A 12,080-nucleotide genomic window follows, 5' to 3' on the forward strand; every position below is an offset into this window, starting at 1 on the left:
TTAATCATTGATTTCTTCATTGATTCTGCCTCACAAATCTAGGAGTAGAATGGAATGAGGGAGAAGTCCCAGGCATCCAGGAGTTCTGAAACAGAAATAGTTTCTGTGTTTAAGTTTAGAGTTTGGTGCTACTTGAGAAGAACTAGAAATTGAGGTAGTCCAGCTCCTCTGGGAGCAGGCTGGCGGAGTGCCGAGGGTCAGCAGGTGTGGAAGGTGATGGATCCGCTTTCCTGCATGTAGCTAATATGCTTACCTAAAGAAAAGGAAATTTAGGGCTGAGCTAAAGGCTTTGGTTTTTTTACTGAGATTTTTAAATATCTGAAACTCATTCTTTGGCCTTTGTGCTTATTGTATAATCCTTTCTTTTTGGTTTTCTTTACGTTTTTCCTTTTGAAAAATTAGTCTATCTCAATTGTGTCCAAGGGAAAAAAGGATTTCATTTTTGCTGATATGCTGGTATCACCAGTAGGATCTAAGCAGACCCATGCTCTGGAGGCTGCTTGGTGCGGGGTAAGCACAGGGGGTTCCCCTTTTAAGACTCTGCTGCCTTCCGGGGTGTGTGTGAACCTCTCTCCAGCGCCTGCACGGGTGAAGGGACGGCTGTGCGGGTTTCGAGGGCGTGAGTTTCATTGAATACCAGAGCATCTTAGAATCCCAACCCCAGAATTCTAGATCCAGTACTGCCCCCGGGGCTTATCAGCTGTGTAACCTGGGGGATGTTCTAGAGCCTTGAGTTTTAATCTTTCCACCTGTCAATAACAACCCTATATTGTATATATTACCGAGTTCTGAGGATTAAATTCTGATGTGGTATACAGTGAACCCTATATAAAAGCAAAATTCACCATGTAAACAGAAGCAAAAACAAAGACCACATGATTCTTTCAATAGATGCAGAAAAAGCTTTTGACAAAATTCAACACCCTTTCATGATACAAACACTTAAGAAAATAGGCATAGAAGGGACATACCTAAAAATGATACAAGCCATATATGACAGACCCATAGCCAACATCATACTGAATGGGGAAAAATTGAAATCATTCCCACTTAGAACTGGAACCAGACAAGGCTGCCCACTATCTCCTCTTCTGTTCAACATAGTGCTGGAAGTCTTGGCTACAGCAATCAGACAGGAAAATGGAATCAAAGGTATCCAAATAGGGGCAGAAGAGATCAAACTTTCGCTGTTTGCTAATGCTATGATATTATATTTAGAAAACCCTAAAGATTCAACCAAGAATTTCCTGGAACTGATCAATGAATTTAGTAAAGTCTCAGGATACAAAATCAATACACAGAAATCAGAGGCATTCATATACACCAACAACAATCTAATTGAGAACCAAATCAAAGACTCAATTTCCTTCACAATAGCAACAAAGAAATTAAAGTACCTAGGAATATACTTAACCAAGGAGGTAAAAGATGTCTACAGGGAGAACTATGAAACACTGAGGAAGGAAAAATTGCAGGGGATGTAATCAGATTGGAAATCCATTCCATGCTCATGGATTGGCAGACTCAACATCATTAAAATGTCTATACTACCCAAACTGATCTACAGATTCAATGCAATACCTATTAAAATCCCATCAGCATTCTTCACAGATATAGAAAAAATGATTTTACGCTTCGTATGGAACCACAGAAGACCCCGAATATCAAAAGCAATTCTAGGCAACAAAAACAAAATGGGAGGCATTAATATGCCAGATATCAAACTATACTACAAAGCTGTAGTAATTAAATCAATATGGTATTGGCACAAAAATAGGAATATTGACCAGTGGAACAGATGTGAGAATCCTGATATAAAACCATCCTCATATAGCCATCTAATCTTTGACAAAGCAGACAAAAGCATACGCTGGGGAAAAGAATCCCTTTTCAATAAATGGTGCTGGGAAAACTGGATAGCCACCTGTAGAAGGCTAAAACAGGACCCACACCTTTCACCTCTCACAAAAATCAGCTCATGCTGGATAAAAGACTTAAACCTAAGGTATGAAACTATTAGAATTCTAGAGGAAAATGTTGGAAGCACTCTCCTAGACATCAGCCTAGGCAAAGAGTTTATGAAGAAGACCCCAAAGGCAATCACAGCAGCAACAAAAATAAATAAATGGGACATGATCAAACTACAAAGCTTCTGCATAGCCAAAGAAACAGTCATGAAAGTAAACAGATAACCTACAGAATGGGAGAAAATTTTTGCATCCTACACATCTGATAAGGGGCTGATAACTAGAATATACTTAGAACTGACGAAAATCAGCAAGAAAAAATCAAATAACCCTATCAAAAAGTGGGCAAAGGACTTGAACAGAAACTTTTCTAAAGAAGACAGAAGAATGGCCCACAAACATATGAAAAAATGCTCAACATCTCTAATCATCAGGGAAATACAAATCAAAACCACAATGAGATATCACTCCAATGAGAAATGCCTTTATCAAAAAATCTCCAAACAATAAATGCTGGCGTGGTTGCGGAGAGAGAGGAACACTCCTACACTGCTGGTGGGACTGCAAACTAGTTCCACCTCTGTGGAAAGCAATATGGAGATACCTTAAAGCGATACAAGTGAATCTCCCATTTGATCCAGCAATCCCATTGCTGGGCATCTACCCAAATGATCCAATGACACTCTACAAAAAAGACACCTGCACTTGAATGTTTATAGCAGCACAATTCATAATTGCAAGGCTGTGGAAACAGCCCAAGTGCCCATCAATGCAAGAGTAGATTAATAAAATGTGGTATATGTATACCATGGAGTACTATTCAGCTCTAAGAAACAACGGTGATATAGCACATCTTATATTTTCCTGGTTAGAGCTGGAACCCATACTATTAAGTGAAGTTTCCCAAGAATGGAAAAACAAGCACCACATATACTCACCAGCAAATTGGTATTAACTGAGCAGCACCTAAGTGGACACATAGGTACTACAGTAATAGGGTGTTGGGCAGGTGGGAGGGGCGGAGGGGTGGGTATATACATATAAAATGAGTGAGATGTGCACCATCTAGGGAATGGTCATGCTGTAGACTCAGACTTGTGGGGGGAGGAGAGCAATGGGCATTTATTGAAACCTTAAAGTCTGTACCCCCACAATATGCCAAAATAATAAAAAAAAAAAAAGCAAACCATTACTCTGCTTAAAACACTTCCAAGCATGTGAGACTTAAACTGCTTCGTAAGCCAATTTAAGGAATTATGCCACAGTATAATTAACTGACATTGAATACTCAAACAACATATGTGGTCAAGAAATACTTGACGCAGTGTAAAAAGCCAGCCGTAAGAGAAAGTGAAGAGGAGGTAATGGCGTGTTTTTTTTTTTTGAGGGTGGGCGGCGGGAGGGTCTTCCTCCTGACCTGACTTATCTTAGTACACCAGGGCCGAGGCCAGGGCACAGATCTCATGCTCTCATGTCCCTGATGTCTCCCAGTGACCTGCCCGTCTGTCAGTATGCCAAACACTCCATGTCTGTGTGGCCCCTGGTCCCTTCCTCGTGCGTGGGGGGCTCACCCGGAGGACAGGTGGTCCCACAGACATGGCTGGAGAGGCCCAGGCCGGAGCCCCCGCGCCTGGAGGCCACAGCTCCCATCCAGCCACGTCCCGTGGAGGTGGCTCCCCAAGCTCTGTGGCAGCCCCCGGAGAGAGGGCTGAGTGAGAGGAAAAGGATGTCTTCCTACTCCCCAGGGAAGCGGGATGGAGGGATGAGGTGAGATGAGGTTTCCTGCATGCAACTAGACAACAGCAGTGAAGTTTTAAATCCCCATGCATTCCTCACAAAACAGCGAGAAATCACTGCTGCGGGCGCTGTGGCCTGGCTGCATTCTTATGACTTGGGGGGCACTTAGGAACCTGGCCACCCTTTGTAACGTAGTTTTTATGGGAAAAGTTGCATTTTGTGTTTCATTTAAATCACATTCCATCAGGCTTGTGTGACAGCTATTTAGAAGTTGGAGAGAGTCGAGCATTTTCACTGGAGAAGGTTCTTGTTTCTGATGGCACCATGTGTGCACGTAGTGACGCTCTTGTCCTGGAGATGGCAGTGAGTGGTGAGGAGGCAGGAAAGAGACTGGGAATTCTTGCCTTCTGCTTCTGGTTTGGACAGTGGCACTGGGCATTCTCTTTGGGACTCATTTTCCTCGTCTGTAGAATGTGGTGGTTGAAAAACAGGGTGTCTGGGCCTCTTCCAACCTCCATCTTACATCATTTCATTTCTCTGAAACTCCAGGCAGTGCCGTTTTGCTCTCTTTTTCTGGAGAGGAAGTGTGGGGTCCAGCTCTTTCTTCTTAACTTTGTGTATGTGTCTACTCCATTGTCTGAAAAATAGTAATACTGTTGAAAAATAGTAATAATATAACCTGTCCTCCCTGCCTCAGTTTATCATAATAATAGAGGGAAAACTTCAGTGTTTTGAAACTGCAGTGTATTACATAAATGTAAACTATTATTTGAACATGCAGAGTATGACAAGGTATACAACAAAGCAAGTGGGAAATAGTTCCAGGATTTAGGAGCACCTTTCTACCTGTTCCTTATTCAAACTGGAAAGTATACGTAGGGTAAAATAAGCATAAAAGGCCCCTTCTTTTAGGCTGACAAAATATCATTGAGGCTTGGGGTAGGGCAATTGAGTATGAACTCCTGGATAGGGGGGATTAGATTTCTATCCTGAATTGTGTAATGGAATCCATTGTGTGTGCACACACATACAAAGACTAGCGAATAATGGAGGTTAGAAGTTCAGGCTGTGGAGTTGGAGACATGTGGGTTTGAGACCTTGCGGTGTGCCCTTTTCTCAGTCGGTAACCTTAAGCAACTTAATGTCTCTAATCTTTGATTGCCTTATCTCTAAATATCCTAGGATTCTCATGAGGCTTAAATGTTATAAAGCTTGTGGAATGCTTGACACATGCTTGGCGCAATGAGCTCCCGTTAAACATTAACTAGAGCAACTCGCCATTACAATTAGTAGCTCCATTATCTCCTTATCTAGGCGCTGCTGAGAACTCAGCGAGTGAAGAAGAGATGGCAAGCCTGGCTCCCCCAGCCGGCACTCAATACAAAGACGCTCGTCTGCTCACGGTGTCCTTGTTGCCACTCAATAGGAGAGGGAACGTGTGACGTGGTGACACAATGAGGAAGCATTTATATTCTGTGTGTTTGTAGTAAGCCAGAATGTTTATTTCTAACTGTCTGTCAAGGTTGACATCTTAAAAGGCCATATTTATTATAAACATTTCAAAAATTGCGTTTGAAGAATTACCATCAGAAGTAAGTCGTAAGCCACAAAAGCAGGCCTGCCTTCCTGCTTTGCAGTCAGACCCCTGTCGTCAGCAGTTGACAAGGATCACGCATTACTTGCTGTTCACTTACATGTGAGCAAGTATTTATTAAGGGCTTTCCACATGCAAGAAATGATTCTAAGCACTGAAGATAGAGTATTTAACTATATTAAATAACTGTGTTTATTTAAGGTATGTTTAAATAAATATATTTATTTTATAAATATTATTTTATAAATTTTATAAATATTATTTATTATTTTATATTATATATACTTAAACTATGTTTAAATAACTGTGTCATTATGTAAACATGCACAGCTTCTACTCCCATGGTGCTCATTTCTGATGGAGGGACTACAGTGTAAATGCATGAATAAATAAAATCAACTAAAATGTAATGTTTATAAAGTTTGTGGAAGTAGTGATAAATATGGTAAAGGAAAACAAAACAAGGTAAGGAGAAAGAGTAATGAGCAGTTACTTTCTCCCAGTTAATGGATGGTCATAGAGGGTCTGTCTGATGAGATACTATTTAAACAGAGACATTTAACAGTGAAGGAAGGAGCCAAGCAGATAGATGGAGAACAAACGTTTGTACCAAAGGGAGCAGTAAGTGCAAAGGCCCTGTGGCAGTGCATGTCTTAAGTATTAAAGAAACAGCAAGATCAGTATAGTGGAAGGTAGGTGGAGAGAAGGGTGGTTTTCAAAAAATGTAATGCCCCTGTATGGTGAACATCAGCCGACCAGAACAGAAGCCATCTGTAAACATCCAGTAAGTGTGTCTGCTGAGCATCAACCATGGCAGGAAATGAGATCAAGGAACATGTGGGGGCCAGATCATGTGGGGCCAGCATGTTATCTCACCATAGTTATTAGTCTTAGCTCCAGAAGCCAACTTTGCCCACAAAGGATGTGGTTTTCACTATTTATTCATTTAAGGAGTATTTTCATCCATTGCTTCAACTCATTTTTAAAAGTGATTTGAAGAAGATTGCATGGTGGCTGTACCAATTTACACTCCCACCAACAATGTACACGGTTTCTACACCCTCTCCACACTTATCTTTTGTCATTTTGATAGTAGCTATCCTGGCAATTGTGAGATGATAGCTCATTGCAGTTTGTATTTGCATTTCCCTGATGATTTAACCAATATTGTTGGAAAAGGAGGTACAACAACATTCACTGGGATATGTATGTTCTGGTAGGTTTGTTAAGTCTGATCTGGGTTTCCCCACCCCATCCGGAAATTCAGAAGTTCATTCAGTGTCCCTGTAGGGTAGTAAGATGTGGAATCTAACCTGCATCTCCCCTTGATACTCAGGCACCTGGGAATTAAAATGGAAATGGATAAAAGACATTGAAGTTGGATCTTTAGAGGTAGTGATTGGCAAAGTGTCCCAAACCTTGAGAACAGACTCATAATAAGAGAGGAGAAAAAATCTATTCATACATGGCCTGGGTAGACAGGAAATCCTCTCTGGGGTGACAGAGGGTGATGTCAATCTCTGTCTCTGAGTACCCCAAAATGGCATAAGATGCTTATAGCTCCAGGTGGATCCCCTGACACATTCTCTAACTGAGGTCCTTGAAAACCTGTTACAAGTGCTTTGAGAAGGGAAACTAAGGCAACAACCCATTTGGGAGCCCATTACAAAGTTGATGGGACAGGGACCACCAGCGCTACTACTTCTGTCTCAGTGAGGTCAGCAGTAACAGCTTTGAGATTGATGGGATTACCAGCACAGTCCTGGGTGAATGTCCCCTGTGGCACTTTCCAGCCCTGTGGTCCCCTGTGGTCACATCCAGCAGCAGCTGTGATGTGACCCCCATCAGGGGCTGCATGGTACAGCTTTCTCAGCTGCCCAGATCCCAGGGCACTCTGTATATGTTAGAACTTATGATTGCAGCAGGAAATGTAATGACCTACAAGAAGGATACATGAGCCATGTGTTCCATAGCACGTGGTGACCAAGAGTCATACTCTATTTTTCATTCATTCATACATCTATTCATTTGTCTTATACTGGCTGTTAACTTTCCGTTTATTCATGCCTCTTCCATTCCAGGAACATTTATTGCATGGCTGGAGCTGTCCAGCAGTTTCCCTTCCCCAGTCTGGCCTGGCAGCTGAGGAAGCATGCATGTTAACAGCAGTGAAGTAGTGTGGGTCTCGGCTCTGAATCAGAAAGTTCTAGGTTCTGTATCCACCAGTTTGTAGCAGAATGACTTCTTCCTTAACTTCTCTGAGCCTTGATTTCCTCGTTTTTGAAATAGGGCTATTAATAGTCTTAGACTTTTAAGTTTCTTTTGAGGATTAGTGAGGATTAGTATGGAAAACATTTAGCATTGTGCCTGGCACATGGTAGGTGAATTAATGCCAGATGTTGTTATGATGATTCAAAACTGAAGTAGAATTAGTGAGTGTGTCTACGAGAGACAGAGAGAAAAAGAGGTGGAGAGTAATATCCATACCTTATAAATTTTAAGAGAAAAATTATTTAAAGACAAGAGACTGAATATAGACACTGGCCTAGGCAAAGAATTTATGAAGAAGACCCCAAAGGCAGTCAGTGCAACAACAAAAACAAATAAATGGGACCTGATCAAATTAAAAAGCTTCTGCACAGCCAAGGAAACTGTCACGGGAGCAAGCAGACAACCTATAGAATGTGAGAAAATATTCACGTTACACACCCGATAAAGGGCTGATAACTAGAATCTATATAGAACTCAGCAAAATCAGCAAGAAAAAAATCAACCCTATCAAAAAGTGGGCAAAGGAAATCAACAGAAACTTTACAAAAGAAGACAGAATAGTGACCAAAAACATATTAAAAAATACTCAACATTTCTTGACCGGGCGTGGTGGCTCACACCTGTAATCCTAGCACTCTGGGAGGCCAAGGTGGGTGGATTGCTCAAGGTCAGGAGTTCAAAACCAGCCTGAGTGAGACCATCTCTACTAAAATAGAAAGAAAGTAATTGACCAACTAAAAAATATAAATACAAAAAATTAGCCGGGCATGGTGGCGCATGCCTGTAGTCCCAGCTACTCGGGAGGCTGAGGCCGGAGGATCGCTTGAGCCCAGGAGTTTGAGGTTGCTGTGAGCTAGGCTGATGCCACGGCACTCACTCTAGCCTGAGCAACAAAGTGAGACTCTGTCTCAAAATAAAATAAAATAAAATAAATAATAAAATAAAAAATACTCAACATTTCTAATCATCAGGGAAATGCAAATCAAAACTACAATGAGATATCACTTATCTCCAGTGAGAATGGCCTTTATCAAGAAGTCCCAAAACAATAAATGCTGGTGTGGATGTGGAGAGATAGGAACACTCATACACTGCTGGTGGGACTGCAAACTAGTACAACCTCTATAGAAAGTAATATGGAGATACCTGAAAGAGTTACAAGTAGAACTACCATTTGATCCAGCAATCCCATTACTAGGCCTCTACCCAAAAGAACAAAAGACATTTTAGAAAGAAGACATCTGCACTCAAATGTTTATAGCAGCACAATTCACAATTGCAAAGATGTGGAAACAACCCAAGTGCCCATCAATACATGAGTGGGCTAATAAAATGTGGTATATGTATACCATGGAGTTCTACTCAGCCACAAAAAACAGTGGTGATATAGCATCTCTTGTACTACCCTGGATAGAGCTGGAGCCCATTCTACTAAGTGAAGTATCCCAAGAATGGACAAACAAGCACCACAGGTACTTACCATCAAATTGGTATTAACGGATCAACACCTAATTGGACATATAGGAATAACATTCATCAGGTGTTGGGCAGGTGGGAGAGAGGAGGAGGGGATGGGGGTATTCACACCTAATGGGTGCACTGCATGCCAACTAGGGAATGGACATGCTTGAAGCTCTGACTCGAGTGGGGCAAAGCCAATATACATAACCTAAACATTTGTACCCCTATAATATGCTGAAATAAAAAATTTTTTTTTTAATTCAGGAACTGGTCCTGAATCATTTTTAAAGAAATGAAATGATGTTTTGCAGTAATTTTAGATGATCATTGGAAACTATTGACGATTGCCTTAGTTTCTGAACATTTACTGAATGTGTGTGAACAGGGCAATGAATAATACTTTCTGGGCATCCCTTAAACAAGGTAGTAACTAAAGAGAGCACTAGGAGAGTATAGGGAAGGCTATTAAGATGGAGATTCCAGAGAGGGGCAACAAGGCAGTTAATAATTTCAGACTGGATTGACCAAGCCATTCAAAGGAGATTTGGGCTCCAGATGCCTTCAATCTGTCTATCCACTCCCAATTTGAACAGCTAACTGTCAGCTTAATTTAGTGCCTAGCTGAATTCAGATGTGATAGGTGATTTTCTTTTTAATCAATCTCTTCCTGCGTAATAGGAAGACATGAAGAACTTGAGGGCTTGCTGAAGGCTAAGTATCTGGCATGAACCTCATATATACCCTAGCATTTCAGAAGAGTTGCTTTCACTTTTGGTGGATGTGTGATTTTGGTAATTTCTCCCCTTAAGTAAAATGATGTTTCTCTACCCTCTTCCTTCTCAAGTTGTTTTGTATATCATTTTGATGTTCTTCATAACCAGCTGACCTTTTTCCTAAATAGGTCATTTTGTTATGCAGCCAGTAAACACAGCGTTCTGAAGATTTTTGCCCAAGGAGGTTGAATGTATTTATATCTGGATGTGTCCATATGTCAAACAGATATTTCAATCTGTATTTGAAAGCTGCTAAGGCTATAGCACTATGAAATTCCCTGCTCCATAAAATCAAGTAAAAACAGGTGCTCTTAACATATAACCAGAAATTTTTAAACTTCCAAAGTAAAATGTAAAATTGAGGCTTTATTATGTAAGAAATAAAATCAGAAGCAAAATAGGATCTAGCTAGCCCTTTTTCATTAACGCAATTGTATTTTATGTACATTTGTAAATATTCAATTTCCCATTTAAGTTGTATAAAGGAATAATTATATTTATATAATGTATGTATGTTTTTTTAATATTTCAGCAACCCAATACTACTTTCCAATCAAAATGACAATTACAAGATAAAAAATGCAGTGTATTCTTTTGCGTTGGACGTAACTTCTCTGCCATAACAGTTATGCTATCAGAAAATGCTGGAGGGTGCTTAGTACAGAATCTACAGGGTAGAATGAACCAGGAAACATATATCCTGACCATGAAATGCTTAAATTGACATAACTTTCAACAGTGTTAAAATCAGATCAAAACAAACTGTTGTATCTAAAGCTCACCTCCAGCCCATACTGTGATGTGATTATAAATGCCCCCTCAAAAATAGGGAGAGGTAGAGGGAAAAAAGAAATACTTTGTAACAGTAATGACAATAACTGAGTCATTCTTTTTTTTAAAAAAGTAACGACCTCACGTTCAGATGTGAAGTGATACACTTCTAATAGGGTGAACTCTAGAAAATTATACAGCATTAGTAAGAATAAATTGACCTGCCTCTGTCTAATCTCTGTATGAAGATACGCAGAAGTTTGAGACATGGGGTTTATACTCAGGAGCTTTTGATATACTTACTGACATGGACATCTGAACAATTAAAAAGCAAATTAATTTAAAAAATGTATATTGGTCCTATTACTTCTATAACAAGTTAGCACAAATTTAGTGGCTTGAAATAACCCAAAGTTATTATCTTACAGTTCTGGAGGTCAGAAGCCTGAACTCAGATTGCTGGGCTCAAATCAGGATGTTAAGAGGCCTGTGTTCTTTCTGGAGGTGTTAGAAGAGAATCTGTCTCCTTGTCTCCTGCATCTTCTAGACTCCACCTGCATTTCTTGGCTCATGGCCCCTTCCTCCATCTTCAGCGTCAGTAGTGTAGCATCTTTCCCATCTCTCTCTCTCTCTCTCTCTCTCTCTCTCACCCCGCTACTTCCACTATCTCATCTCTTTCTCTCATTATGCTTTTGTGGCTACATTTCCTCCTCTCACTCTGAACCAGGAAACATATCTCCCAGCCATGAAATGCTTAAATTGACATAACTTTCAACAATATTAAAATCAGACCAAAACAAACTCAAGTTCAACTCCAGCCTGTGCTGTCATGCCATGGTAAATCTCCCCTCAAAAGTGGGAGGAGGTGAAGGAAAAAAAGGAATACTTTGTGACAATCTCAAATGCTGTGTTCTTCATTCAGTGTTTCTGATTTTCCCAAATTAGCCTAGACCCTTTGGTTGCCAGTGACAGAAACCCAGCTCAAACTCCTTTAAGCAAGAACTACACCCAAGTGCCCATCAATACATCAGTGGATTAATAAAATGTGGTATATGTATACCATGGAGTAGTATTCAGCTATAAGAAACAATGGTGATATAGCACATCTTGTACTTTCCGGATAGAGCTGGAGCCCATTCTACTAAGTGAAGTATCCCAAAAATGGAAAAACAAGCACCACATGTACTCACCAGCAAATTGGTTTCGCTGATTAACCCCTAAGTGGACAAACAGGAATAACATTTATCAGCTGTGGGGCAGATGGGAGAGGGAGGGGATGGTTACGTACATGCATAATGGGTGTGGTGCACACCATCTGGGGGATGGATATGCTTGAAGCTCTGAGGGGTGGGGGGGAAGAGCAATATACATAACCTAAACATTTGTTTAGGTTATACCCCTATAATATGCAGCATATATCCCTATAATATGCTGAAATGAAAAAACAAGAACTAGAGACACTTATCTCAAGTAATTGAATCGTGTAAGGGAAGGGCAGGAGGGAAT

General features: G+C 40.6%; 1 protein-coding gene across 1 annotated transcript in view; it reads left to right on the plus strand.

Moving 5' to 3' along the window:
• Window positions 1-12,080, plus strand: part of NWD2 (NACHT and WD repeat domain containing 2) — a 216,415-nt gene that overhangs the window by 11,917 nt on the left and 192,418 nt on the right. The window lies entirely within an intron of this gene.

This window comes from Microcebus murinus, chromosome 3, assembly GCF_040939455.1.
Source record: "Microcebus murinus isolate Inina chromosome 3, M.murinus_Inina_mat1.0, whole genome shotgun sequence".
Taxonomy (NCBI): domain Eukaryota; kingdom Metazoa; phylum Chordata; class Mammalia; order Primates; family Cheirogaleidae; genus Microcebus; species Microcebus murinus.